General features: G+C 46.5%; 1 pseudogene; it reads right to left on the bottom strand.

Annotated features, from left to right (window-relative positions):
• Positions 1–2395: 2395 nt before the first annotated feature.
• LOC122070138 overlaps positions 2396–15321 on the bottom strand; it is a 19005-nt pseudogene continuing 6079 nt past the window's right edge.

Here is a 15321-nt window from a genome sequence, read left to right as displayed (position 1 = left end):
CCGCCACGTGGCCGGGTTTCCAACAAGGACAACCATAAACACAACAATCTCCCCCTTTGGAGTTGTTGGCAATCACCTTATCACTAATACACTCCAAAGCTCCGATGGGTAACTCTCCCCCCCTTTGACAACAAGTACAAAGGGTGGAACTAATGGACGATGGGTAACTCTCCCCCCCTTTGACAACAAGTACAAAGGGTGGAACTAATGGACTCCCCCTGAGTCCAATATGGGGGTAGCAACATCAAGCAACTTGCTCCCCCTCTCCTAATGCCACTAGTGCTTTGGAAGAACCACCACTCCCAGCTTTTGTCTGAGGAACTCAAACTGATCTTTGGGAAGCGGTTTAGTGAAGATATCATCCACCTGCTCTGCTGTGGGAACAAACTTCATCCTTACTTCACCTTCCATCACCTTGTCTCTTAAGAAATGATACCGAATAGCAATATGCTTCGTTCTAGAATGCATTACCAGGTTCTTGGAGATATTGCTAGCACTAGTATTGTCGCAATATAGTGGCACTGCCTGTTCAACCTCCACACTCAAATCCTTCAACATCTGCTTCATCCACAATACTTGTGTACAACAAGATGTAGCTGCAATGTATGTAGCCTTTGTAGTTGAAAGAGAGACTGACTCTTGCTTCTTACTATGCCATGCCACCAAGCTGCTCCCCAAATAAAATGCACTACCACTGATGCTCTTCCTATCATCTACACATCCGGCCCAATCTGCATCTGAAAAAGCTGACAAACTAAAGCTCTTGACTTTCGGATACTATAACCCAAACTCACTAGTCCCTTTCAGATATCTGAAAATTCTCTTCACTGCTGTCACATGTGTCTCTTTTGGTCCTGCTTGGAATCTAGCTACCATGCACACAGCTTGTAAGATGTCAGGCCTACTAGCTGTCAGATATAATAGGCTACCAATCATTGACCTATACGAGGTGTGGTCAACTAATGGAGAGTCATCTTTCTTGCTCAACTTACACCCAGTCATCATAGGTGTACTAACTGGCTTGCAATCCTCCATGGTGAATCTCTTTAACATCTCCCTCACATATTTGGATTGAGATATGAAGATACCTTCTTTCTTCTGACTGATCTGCAAACCCAAGAAGAATGGCAGTTCACCCAACATGGACATCTCAAATTCATCTTGCATCCTTATTGCAAAATCTCTACACAACTCATCTTTGTGACCCCCAAAGATGATATCATCTACATATACAACCACCACAAGCTGACTGCTTTTTTCAGTTCTGATGTAAAGATTACTGTCCACTAAGTCTTTCTTGAAATCCAACTTGCACAAGTAAGAGTCCAATCTGGAGTACCATGCCCTTGGAGTTTGTTTCAAACCATACAATGCCTTCTTCAATTGCACACAAGAGTGGGGTCCTCACTCAGTTAAAACCCATCAGCTACTCTATGTAAACCTCTTCTTCCAAGTTTCCATTTAGAAAAGCTGATTTGACATCCATATGATAGACCTTGAACCCATTGTACACTGACAAAACCAAGAACATTCTGATAGCCTTAAGTCTTGCCAATGGAGCAAAAGTTTTTTCAAAATCAATGCCTTCCACTTGAGCACTCTCCCTCTTTGGCTTCAGTATCAAAGAACTATAATATCTCTCTCTAAAGTAATATCTCCCAGTGTGTGATAGAAGCATCTATAGGAATGTCCATACGCATCTTTCCAATCCTACAGATGTGAGAGTTCAAACTACATAGGAGTGCCCATACGCATCTTCCCTATCCTATGAGTTGAAATCTCAATTACTCAATTGACCTCATATCTGCTTCAACACTGCTCATCAGATGATTGCTCCATTAAGATGTAAATACTCAAGAGGACTACTGTAATACCCTGCTTCTTGAGCCCGGTCTGATTTCGCGGCTGAACCGGTTTAACCATGCAGGAACCGAACCAGAGGGAGTTAGAGCGGGTTCCTTATGGGCTATGATGGCTAGGGTGACCTTAAACACCAGCTGGCCCAACAAGTCCGAGCCAGTGCCAGAAGAGACAGGAGTGCCCAAGCCGTGTACATGCACCTACCATAAGGCCATGTATGGATAAAGCAGGTATTATAGCCGTATTTTAAGGTATATACGTATGTTACATCGTATGCCAGGGGTGGGGTTCGTGCCGAGGCCTGAACTGTCACACCCCGTTCACCCTGAACCGGAGCGGTGACCGAGTTAACACCGGTTAACCCAAACCTGCCAGGATCATCAGATACTGTATTCCACCACAGCATACACACACTAACATCAATTCATCAGATCAGCGGAAGACTAAGGGCCCGTTTGGTAAAACGTGTTTCTGTGTTTTCTTGTTCTCAGAAACACAGAAACGGCATAAATACCGTTTGGTAAAAGTGTTCTGTTCCACTTGTTTCTTGAAACATAAATTGAAATTTATAACAATTTATGCTTCAAGAAACATGAATGACGAAACAAGTTTTACTTGTTTCGCTTGTTTCTCGAAACAAAAAAGGGGCACAATTCCACGATCGACCGACACACCAACTTAAAAATCTATGAAAATTTATCATGTTCATTCGAAGATCGACACCCCCCTTCCTCTGAGGTTCCCTCCTTGAATTTCTTCGGTAATCCTTCAATCAACTCCTTTCTCCTCAACGACAGATTCGTAAGTGCTCTCACGACCTTAATCGTTGCAATCCTCACGTTACTCGGCACTTCCTCGATAAGAACATCGAACTCCGTTTGCTCCTCAACGACGGCTGGTCCCGCATCGGCAACGGCACCAGGCGCTACGGCAACAGCCGCCGGTGCGAAGGCAGCAGCGGAGACACCGAGCTCTTCCTGTAACCAGTCAACGAGGCTGCGAGCTTCTTCTAGGGTTAGGTTTTTGAGCTCGTTTCCAATCTTCTCTACTTTCTCTGGTACGGCAACGGCGCAAATAGGGGGAAGGAAGTTGGCTTTGCGGGACAATTCTTGATCCCAAAGCTGGTTTCCTTCGGGAAAGAGGTGGAAGAATGGGAAGGACACGCAGAGGATGCAGTCGAAGTCGGCGAACGAAGCTGGTTTCCTTTTCATGTAGTAAACCTCTTCCACAATTCTTGATCCCAAAGCTGGTTTCCTTTTCAATAACGACTCTGTTCTCATCACTGCCGATATCCTCGTATTGAATGAATCCATTTCCTTCACCCGTGATAACAATCGAACTCTGGTGTTTGTTTTGAATGTCGGTGTTGAACCAGAAACCTGGGTTTAACCACATGCATAGAGACTCGTATGGCCGCTAATAAGAGTTTCAAGAAACAAAGTTTATCAAACACCCAAAATTCTGTTTCTGTTCCCAGAAACGGAAATTTATGTTTCTGCCGTTTCTTGAAACAGAAACAGCAGAAGCGTTATCAAACGGGCCCTAAGTTTTACCTGTAAATAATTCCCATATACTTGATACCCAAATGATGATACCATAATTATATACATTTGGGCCCGAAGGCGTGATATATACACAAAAAGAATAAAGTCCAAGTATCAAGTATATACAGTAAATCATCAAAATCATCAAAGTACACAGCTCGGCTCGGTATCAAGGCTGGAGCTCAGCTCGGCCTCAGAACCGCTGTCCCGCCGCACAGCTCTCACACGCGCAGTCTACGCCGTGCTCAAACTCCTCAGAGGTCCACCAGTCCTCCTCAAGAAACTCGACTGTGGGACCCACCCCATGCTCCTCAGATGCATGACCTGTAAAATCATCTAAAAAGGGGTGTACACGTGGAATGGGCTCACTAGCTCAGTAAGTAGAGAGGTGGACCACACACCACAGTCCACACATCACAACACATCATATGCACTACATGCCATGCAAGTCATTTTAAATCACATACACCTAATCAACATTACTAAGTCTTTGGTTTTAGTGCTACTACAACCACAGTGCTGACTCCAGCAATTTAAAAGCAGTACGATTGGCCCTCTTGAAATACCACCGGGGTTGCCGAGAAGGCCCACCGTGACTCGGAAAAATAAAGACAATGCCGTCCACCGGTCTCGACAAAATGTAAATAAATTAAATGACAGTGCTGACTCCAGCAATTTAAAAACAGTACGACTGGCCCTCTTGAAATACCACCGGGGTTGCCGACTGTCCTACATGACTCACCGGGCGTAATGCCTAACCGCCACAACAACCGCGACCCCTGCTTCCCCCCAAATGGCAACCCAACACCTTAACCCCTGTTGGGAAGGGTCGTAGCACGGGATGGTGAAAATCCTAATACCGCATGCTCCTATATGTAGTACGACTGCATAAATGCACATCAATGTGTCCCATACCACGGGCCACCAATGCATTATGCAACATGACCACGGCATCTAGTCTATCAATGCATTATGCAGCATGATGTCCACATTCAACATATAACATCTCATTCAATTTAGCATTTGAAAATAAACATAGCATATATGCACATCAATGAATGGAATGACTAATCTATATAGCATATTCATGATGACATGACTAGATTAGATATAGTTATATGAATGCCAAACAAATGCCTTGAAACAAGGCCAAACGTCCTCTCTCCACTTACCTGTAGCGTACAAGGATTCCCGCTCGGTACGGGTGAGATCCGGAGCGAATCGGGTAGGATTTGGTGAACCTAACATAATTGAGAGGGGTTAGTACTTCACCTTTTAGAATCACATTAATGAAATCCGACGTCAGGTGGGTCACTCAGGTGGGGTCTCCCACCGGTCCTCCCCGCCGGTTTTGGACCGGCGGGTATGGACCTAAGAATCACATTCTGGCCACTCAGGTGGGTCACTCAGGTGGGTGCTCTACCCACCGGTCCTACCCGCCGGTTTTGGACCGGCGGGTATGGACCCGCCGGTAGGACCCACCGGTCCTACCCGCCGGTTTGGCCAGGGACCCCCCCGACCTCTCAGGTGGGTGCTCTCAGGCGGGTAGGGACCCGCCTGTTGCACCCGCCAGTTTTGGCGGAAAAATCCCAGTTTCTTCTCAACTCCCTCCATTCCTTGGGGATCCCAATAGGGCTTTTCTCCACCCATTCTTCACACCTTTAAAGTCCTATAGGATGGTTCTAGCTTAGATCTAAGTTAGATTCGAGTGAGAGGAACCATCATACCTTCTTTGCTCAAGAATGACTTCAAACCCTTCAAGAACCCATACTCACAATGCTCCTTCTACTGTGTCACTATCTCTTCAAATCCTTCAAGATCAACACATAAATCATCTATTAAACCTTAGATTCATCATTTCAAAGGGTGTTTACAAGATCTTAAGAACCCATACTCGAATCAAGGGTTTAAAGCTTGGGTATGGCGAATGTTTATAAAACCCAACTTTTCTTACCTCCAACTGTAGATCTCGAGTTGAAGATTACTCTCCTGGCACCGGAATGGCAAGATCTAGCTTCGGCGCCACTGAAATCCTTCCTTTCTTCTTCTTCCTTCCTTCTTCCCTTTCTTTTCTCTCTCCTCTTTACTTTTCTCACCAAACGTACGAGGGTAATAAATGGAAAGAAAAGAAATCATAAAGCTTTATATACTATTCCTACTTAAGTGAATAGTGATGGATGGGTCACTCAGGTGGGTGGGTGTACCCACCTGACATACCCATCCGAGAGTCAAAACTTGGGATTTTGACCGGGCTCGGACCTCGGCTCGGACCCTACCCCAAGCATACGATGTAGCATACGTATATACCTTAAAATACGGATATAATACCTGTTCTATCCGTACATAGCCTTATGGTAGGTGCACGTACACGGTTTGGGCACTCCCGTCTCTTCTGGCACTGGCTCAGACTTGTCGGGCCAGCCGGTGTTTAAGGTCACCCGTGCCATCATAGCCCATAAGGAACCCACTCTAGCATCCTCTGGCTCGGTTCCTGCATGGTTAAACCGGTTCAACCGCGAAATCAGACCGGGTTTAAGAAGCGAGATATTACATTACCCCCCCCTTCTGAAAAATTTCGTCCTCGAAATTGCGTACCTGGTTGATCAAAAAGATGAGGGTACTTGGCTCGCATTTCTTCTTCTACCTCCCAAGATGCTTCTTCAGTGAATGATCAGCCCATCGCACCTTTACATAGGAAATTGAGCGGTTGCGAAGGGTTTTCACCTTACGATCTAAAATTTCAGCTGGCTGCTCTGTGTAGGTCATATCAGCTTCTAGGTACTCTGGTCCCACGGGTAGTACATGAGATGGATCATGCACATACTTCTTCAGCATGGATACGTGGAATACATTGTGAACATTTCCAAGCGAAGGTGGCAGAGCAAGCATGTAGGCTACTGAGCCAACCCGGGACAAGATCTCAAATGGCCCCATGTATCTTGGGCTCAACTTTTCCTTTCTGTGAAACCTTTGCAAACCTTTAGTAGGAGAGATCTTGAGAAATACCTTTTCTCCTGGCTGAAATTCAATGTCCTTTCTGCGGGTGTCCGCATAGCTCTTTTGACGGGACTGAGCTGCTTTAATCCGTTCTCTAATAACGTCGACTTTGTCACAAGTCATTTGTATCATCTCAGGTCCTAACATTCGACGTTCACCTACCTCATCCCAATACAAAGGAGTTCTGCACTTTCTGCCATATAACGCCTCATATGGAGCCATCCCAATTGTAGCTTGGTAACTATTATTATATGCAAACTCCATAAGAGGTATATATTCTTCACAGCTGCCACTCATCTCCATTTGCACATGCCCTGAGCATGTCTTCTAATATCTGTATGGTTCACTCCGACTAACCATCCGTCTGTGGGTGAAAAGCTGTACTCAAATTCAGTTGCGATCCCAAGGCACGCTGTAAGCTTTTCCAAAATCTGGAAGTGAACCTTGGGTCCCTATCTGAAACAATGCTCACTGGCACTCCATGTAAACGCACTATGTTATCCATGTAAAGTTGTGCTAATTTGGGCATGGAGAACTTGGTTTTGATAGGAATGAAATGAGCAGTCTTGGTAAGCCGGTCCACAATCACCCATATCGCATCCATTCCCTTAGGTGTACTTGGTAGTCCGGTGACGAAGTCCATTGTAATCCTTTCCCACTTCCATTCTGGTACTGGGAGTGGCTGAAGGGTACCATAAGGTCGATGCCTCTCGGCCTTCACTTTCTGGCAGGTAAGACAAGTAGCCACATACAAAGCTATGGTGACTTTCATGTTTGGCCACCAATAATTTTGTTTGAGGTCTTTATACATTTTGGTACTTCCTGGGTGAAGTGAGTACTCGGAGCTATGTGCTTCTTTCACTATCTTATCTTGTATATCCAAATCATCGGGTACACACAATCTATCTCGAAACATCAATGTCCCATCACTGGCTAAGTAAAATCTGGGTCGTTCATTGTTTGGTCTTGAACCTTAACTCTGATCCGCTGCAATTCAGGATCCAAAGGTTGCTTCATTATCACCTCTTGCCTAATTTCCGGATGCACCTGTAGAGCCGATAAGGATACCGTCAACCATTTAAGGTTTTCTGGTTGAGGTTCAAGCTCTAGGGTTGCCCCTTCATACAAGAGAGTTTCATCCATTAGCATCGCCTCTTGCACAAGTGGTGAGCTGACTGCTAAGTGTGAGAGCGACACAGTCTGTGTTTTCTGACTCAATGCATCTGCCACTACATTAGCCTTGCCGGGATGATACTGAATATCGCAGTCATAATCCTTCATGAGTTCAAGCCATCTTCTCTGTCTCATGTTCAGATCCTTCTGGGTGAAGAAGTATTTCAGGCTCTTGTGGTCACTGTATATCTCACACTTCTCCCCATACAAATAATGTCGCCAGATCTTAAGGGCAAAAATGACTGCAGCTAGTTCCAAGTCATGAGTGGGGTAATTCTTCTCATACTCCTTTAGTTGTCGGGATGCATACGCTATTACCTTTTCGCGTTGCATGAGAACACAACCCAACCCAACTTTGGAAGCATCGGTATAGACCGTCATTCCACCTGTGCCTTCAGGAATAGTCAGCACAGGGGCAGTCACCAACTTTTCTTTCAATTCCTGGAAGCTCTTCTCACATTCCTCTGCCCAATCGAATTTCACACCCTTTTTAGTCAGCTTGGTCATTGGTGCTGAGATTCGGGCAAAATTCTCGATGAAGCGCCGATAATATCCAGCCAAACCCAAGAAGCTTCTAATTTTGGTAACATTCTTGGGGCTTTCCCATTCCACTACTGCTTTCACCTTAGCAGGATCTACCTCAATTCCAGCTTTAGACACTACGTGCCCCAGGAATCCAACTTGTTCAAGCCAGAATTCACATTTACTGTACTTGGCAAACAACTGTTGATCCCTCAATCTTTGTAACACCATCCTCAAGTGTTGAGTGTGCTCCTCCTCGGTCTTGGAGTAGATCAAGATATCGTCAATAAAAACAATTACCCATTTGTCGAGCACATCCTGAAATACCCGATTCATTAGATCCATGAAATGCTGCCGGTGCATTGGTTAACCCAAAGGACAACACCAGGAACTCATAATGGCCGTATCGAGTCCTAAATGCTGTTTTGGGTATATCACTACTCTTTATCTTGAGCTGATAATAGCCGGACCGAAGGTCTATCTTTGAAAATACTCTGGCTCCCTGCAACTGATCAAATAAATCATCGATGCGTGGCAATGGATACCGGTTCTTAATGGTCAGCTTATTCAACTCCCGGTAATCTATGCACATACGCAAACTACCATCCTTCTTCTTGACAAACAACACCGGGGCACCCCAAGGTGAAACACTTGGGCGAATAAACCCCTTTTTTAATAATTCCTGCAACTGCGTCTGCAACTCCTTCAATTCAGCTGGTGCCATCCTATATGGAGCCTTAGATACTGGAGCTGCTCCAGGAGTCAAGTCTATGGCAAACTCCAACTCTCTATCCGGTGGTAAATGCATCAGATCATCTGGGAAAACATCGGGAAACTCTTTAACCACCTTTACTTCTTCTAGAGGTGTAACTCTTGCATCAACATCGAGTACCGAGGATATGAAACCCTGACATCCACTTTCTAGCAACTTTACCGCTTGAAGAGCGGAGACGAGGACCTTCTTCACCCTTTTTATTGTATCTGCTCGGTATACCCACTCTTTCCCTTCGACATCTGTCACCTTAATCAGCCTTTCCGCACAGATCACGTTAGCTCGATGAGCCGACAACCAATCCATACCCAATATGACATCAAAATTCTACATATTGAACTTAATGAGTTGTGCATCAAAGTTCTTCCCACTAATCTCCACCGGGCACGGCCCATACACTTCCTTCAACTGTGCAATTTTACCAGTAGGCATACTAACAATCATTCCATGGTCTAGGATCCTGGGTGACATCCCAAGTTTCCCTACAAATCTCTTAGATGTGAAGGAATGAGTAGCTCCTAAATCAAATAAAACATAGGCTGGTATGCCCGATATGGGTAGGATACCTAATATAACAATGTATATTAATTTCAGCAGGTCATCAACATTAATCATAATGAACTTCTTTAAATTTAAAATGTACCTGCTACAACTTCTGTACTAGCCTCAGCTTCCTCGGCTGATAGGGCATACATCCTTCCCTGCGGTTGACTGCCTCGAGGTAAGGGAGGTCGGTACGCAGAGGGCTGACTGGAGGGCAAGGCTGGTCGGGCCCGACAGTCTTTCGCATAATGCCCATAGGAATGGCAGTTGAAGCAACGAATCTGAGACGTCGGAACTGGAGCGGGGCCCCTCTGCACTTGACCCGCTGCAGATGGAGGTCGAGGTGGCCTTGGAGCTGTGGGAGCCACACCAGTGTTCGGGCGAAAAGAGGTTGAACCCGAACCACCAACTGGCCTAGGAGGATAGCCATATGGCCTATAGGGCTGCCTATACATAGGCCCAGAACTGTAGGATCCACGGTATGCTTTGGAGGAATTTCCCGCATCCGGGAATGGATTTGTTCTCTTCCACAGTCCAGGAGTGAGGGACTGTTCACCCTTTTGCTTATCTTCCATTGTTTTGGCCTTCTGTACAATCTGGCCATATTCGGTCAGATCCAAGACTTCAAGCACAGACCCAATAGATGCTTTCAGGCCTTTTAGGAACCTTGCTGCCTTTTCTTCAGCTATTCGCATATGCCTTGGGGCAAAATGGAACAAACTCTCGAACTGCTGTTGGTATTCAAGGACAGTCTTACCTCCTTGAGTTAAGGCCATGAACTCAGTCTCCTTCCGATCTCTGAAACTGCGCGGATAATGGTTATCCAAGAACAATTCCTTAAACTGTTCCCAAGTAGGTTCTGGATGAGCAGCCATCAATATAGGCTTGGAGGCTTGCCACCAAGAATTTGCCTCTTTCTTGAGTTGCAACCCAGCACAGATGAGCTTCTGGGCATCCGTGCACTCAAGCACCTCAAATATCTTCTCTAATTCTTGGATCCATTGATCCGGTTCTAGAGGATCACTCCCCACCTTAGAGAATACCGGTGGTAAGTTCCTCTTGAAGACTCCACTACCCTTGACGTGTTGCTCGTCGCCGGGAAGTTAGGAGCATAGACGGGATAGTAGGAGTATGGAGGAGGCATCCCATGCTGAGGAATACCGAATGGTAGGATTGGAGGTGTACCCACCACTTGTGGTCCCGTTCCCGATCCTACAGGTGGGTCCTGCGGAGCGAGTACTCGGGGAGGTTGACCCGGTTGAGAAGAATCCAACTGTTGCTGGATGGCAGTCATAAATGCTTGCTGTTGCTGAAGCATTTGTTGCTGGAAAGCTTGTTGGGACTGCTGAATTATTGTAACAACATCTCCCGGTGTAATGACCGGTGGAGGGTCTGGAAGTGCAGTCATAGGTGGGTCCCCTTGTGCCCCACCCTGACCAAGGGTCTCTGGAGATAGTGGAGGTGAGGTATGCCCCACAGAACGGGACCCTCTAGGATTTTGTGGTCGACCGACCCGACGAGGACCCCGCGAGGTACCTCGGGCATTACTGTCGGATCTAGTACGTACCATCGTATCCCTGTACCTGGAACATATCACACACCATATTGGTTAAACACCATAAACTGATTTAGGCACACAATCATATGCCATTATATGAGGTGTTGTAGGGTATGATAGCCTGTAACTAGTCATAGTTCAATTCCAAGATACGGGCGAAGTCCACATCATGCATGCTAATGGTCCCACTTGACCATAGCCTTTTGATCATAGGAATAATATCCACCATAAAACCAATGAAATCCTAATAGGAGAAGAGAAGGGAAAAAGGAAAAAAAAAATTTCAAAATTTTCAGATTTTCCCTTCTGCCCAAACCGGTGGGATGAACCGGCGGGTAGGGACCCGCCGGTCTGACCCGCCGGTCCCAGCACCCCAAACCGGTGGGTGGCACCGACGGGTAGGGACCCGCCGGTCTGACCCGCCGGTCTTGCCCGTGTTAAAACACGAACAGGGCCCTACAGGCCCTGTTTCTGTCTGTCGCTCTCACCCTCTCCCTCTCTTTCTTCCTTTTCCTTTTGGACGATCTTGGGAGTCTACTCGGCGCTCCTACTCGCTGTTCCACTCATCCACTCGGCGCTTTAGTGAGGAGTCAACTCATCTTCATCCAAGTAAGTTCCTCTTCTTCTCCTTTTTCCAGAATTTCCATTTGGGTGAAATGCTTGAATATGGTTTACTTTCTAGGCTTTCTTTCTCTATTTTTCACCATAGAATAGTCTTTCCATGTGTTTATGATGATTCAACTGTAGTCATTCGTAGTTTATAGGAATTTGTTTCTTCATTTGGGGAAAAACCCCCCAATTTGTGCCCTAAGTTCCCAAATTTGGGGATTTCTTACATTGTTGATCCTTTTCTCAAATTGGTGATTCCTTTGTAGTACATTCCACTTGTTTTATGCTTAATATGCCTTAGATTTCAGGAATCAACCATTATGCTTGGAATCCCTATGTTTTCCCATGAAAATTCCTATTTTTGGCATTGATTTCCTTGATTTTCATTCATACTTGTATTTATAGAACTCTATAGTCTATTTGGGGCATGTTCTTGCATTTCCATCATCCCACTACTACGTCATCTCATCTTAGTCCTATGGTTTCCGGTTGCTCTCCATTTTATTCGAATTTGCACCATGGACTTGAATTTCCTCATTTTAATCATACTCTTTGCTTTTGCTGTCCTTTGCTGTTTTGACACGTTCCCATGCGTCGTCATCTACCATGTTTCATGTCATAAGTTTTCTATCATTTCTATATCGTTGCCGTTCCCGTCTTTGCATGAATTGGGTTTTGGGATCTCTCCTTTTTAATGCTGCTGTCCTTCCTTTCTGTACTAACCGCACTTCCCTTTTCTTATTGCTAGGATGTCTTCACGCACCGGCAGAGGACCATCTTCCTCTGGCGTTTGACGCAAGACCACCGCTTCTAAGCGGAAAAGTGCAGAGACCAGCACTTCAGCTCATCGCACAGGGAGACCTGCACCTGCTCAGTCTGACCCTTCAAACTATGACGAGGAGCACTTTACTAGTGCAGAGGCCGTAGCCAACTGGCCTAACTTCCTGAAGGGGTCAGTGTTGATGGAAAATACCGTGGTAGTCGAGGACTTCCACAAGGCCAGGCTTCAGGAGAGGTTCTCAGCATTGGGCTGGGACTCTATTCTTCAGGTAGACCGACCGTGCTACGAGCAGCTCGTCCGTCGGTTTTATTGCAACCTGGAGGTGTCGTATCAGTACGGGGAATTCACCATCAGCAGCCTGGTGAAGGGAGTGGACATCCAGCTGACGGTAGGCACCTTGGCCAGCATATTGGGTATATCGGCGGTGGGACACCGATACTACAGTCCCCCCAGGAGTAGGCCTCAGGGACCGTTCATGAGCATGGAGACACCGGACTTCATCTACGAGACCATCTGCGGCAGCAGCAGTCGCCCGGAGTCCGAGACATCTTTCTTCCCTGAGGTACGTCTCTTCGCCCGATTGATCCAGTTCAACCTGCTCCCCAGAGGAGGTCATCGGAACCAGGTGGGTTTCATGGCGGTTTTCATTGCATTTTGTATCTTCACAGCCGCAGAGGGAGGCGGGGAGCACTTGTGCCTTCCCTATATCATCCTCCGAGCGATGGAGCACCATGCTTCCCACCCAGAGGACGGAGGATTCCCCTACGGCAGGATCCTCACCAGGATCTTCGAGTTCTTCGGGGTGAATCTGAGCGGAGAGGAGGGGAAGACTCTGGCTGATAGGTTCGATCGGAGCAACCTCTTGAAGATGAGTCTCCATACCCTCATGGATTCACCTCCTAGATCAGGAGCTCAGAGAGGTAGGGGTAGGAGGGCTGCCCCTATGGTGGATGTCCCCATGGAGGAGGAGTCCAGTGAGGAGGATGAGGACTACGTTCCTCAGGACGAGGAGGAGGAGCCGATGGGTGGTGGCATCCCTGAGGAGGCGCCTCAGGAGTCGAGAGGTCCGGGTCCTAGTTCTTCCGGAGCTGCAGCCCCACCATATGGAGCCCCACCACCTGGGAGTGGTGACTACGACTATGAGGTCAGGACAGCCTCCATGCGGGCCTTGCAGGATGGCCAGGTTCAGATACTGAGGCGGCTGGACGAGATTGCCTCCAGGCAGACCACCTTGGAGGATTCCTTCCGTAGGCTGGGTCAGGACTTGGACACCAGGGCCAATGCTATCTCAGCAGACTACGATCGGCTTCGGAGGGAAGTACAGGTGGTGAACGCGAGGTTCGATTATTACGATCACCGCTTCGATGTTAACTCCAGGCCTCCAGCGAACGTGGTGATCATCGACGACGATGACGACGACCAGTGAGGGCCTGGTTTCCCCCACACTAGCTGTTTTTCCATTTTCTCTCTTTTGTAGACCTTGTAATTTATTTCTTCTCATTCCTTGTAATTGCGATGTAACTTGAATTTCATTTATGGAATGAAATATCTTTGGATAATGGATTGTTGTGGTGTTTTCATATGTGGAGTACCTGTGTGGTTTTGTGGTGCTGTGATTTTTCTATCTGTGCCCTTGGTTATATTATTATCTGTTGTTTATCAGGTTTTGTGTAAAATTTTTGGAAATCCCACTTTACGCCGTTATGCTGCCGAAATTTCGTCGAAATAGTACTTTATAGGTTGTAGTTCCAATCTAATTACCTTTTTATCTACACTCATGCATGCCATGAATGCAACTTAATATATAACCTCATTTTATACTTTCTTTCTTTGACTTTTAATCTTTAAACTTTTATCTTACCCAACCCCATTTTCCTATTATAGAGTCTACGGGATTCTAATGGTATGCTGTGAGTGGAGCAGAGCATCACGCTCTGATACCACCGTTTGTCACACCCCGTTCACATAGAACCGGGCCAGTGACCGAGTTAACACCGGTTAACCCAAACCTGCCAGGATCATCAGATACTGTATTCCACCACAGCATACACACACTAACATCAATTCATCAGATCAGCGGAAGACTAAGTTTTACCTGTAAATAATTCCCATATACTTGATACCCAAATGATAATACCATAATTATATACATTTGGGCCCGAAGGCATGATATATACACAAAAAGAATAAAGTTCAAATATCAAGTATATACAGGAAATCATCAAAATCATCACAGTACACAGCTCGGCTCGGTAGTGGAGCTCAACACGGCCTCAAAACTGCTGTCCCGCAGCACAGCCCTCACACGCGCAGTCTACGCCGTGCCCAAACTCCTCAGGGGTCCACCAGTCCTCTCCAGGAAACTCGACTGTGGGACCCACCCCATGCTCCTCAGATGAATGACCTGTAAAATCATCTAAAAAGGGGGGCACACGTGGAATGAGCTCACTAGCTCAGTAAGTAGAGAGGTGGACCACACACAACAGTCACATCACAACACATCATATGCACTACATGCCATGCAATTCATTTTAAATCACATCCACCTAAATTACATTACTAAGTCTTTGGTTTTAGTGCTACTACAACCACAGTGCGCGTATACTCCGGGTACGAGCCACGAACTCCCTTCCGCGATACGCCCATAGGGCTGTTGGAGAAGGCCCACCGTGAGTACTCGAAAAAATAAAGACAATGCCGTCCACCGGCTCTCAACAGAAATGTAAATAAATGAAATAACAGTGCTGACTCCAGCAATTTAAAAGCAGTACGATTGGCCATCTTGAATGTACCACCGAGGTTGCCGACTGTCCTACATGACTCACCGGGCGTAATGCCTAACCGCCACAGTGTCCGACAACCGCGACCCCTGCTTCCCCCCAAATGGCAACCCAACACCTTAACCCCTGTTGGGAAGGGTCGTAGCACGGGATGGTGAAAATCCTAATACCGCATGCTCCTA

The sequence above is a fragment of the Macadamia integrifolia genome, unplaced genomic scaffold, assembly GCF_013358625.1.
Source record: "Macadamia integrifolia cultivar HAES 741 unplaced genomic scaffold, SCU_Mint_v3 scaffold836, whole genome shotgun sequence".
Taxonomy (NCBI): Eukaryota; Viridiplantae; Streptophyta; class Magnoliopsida; order Proteales; family Proteaceae; genus Macadamia; species Macadamia integrifolia.
The sequence above is the reverse complement of the archived record's forward strand: the minus strand, read 5'-3'. Positions and strand labels throughout refer to the sequence as shown.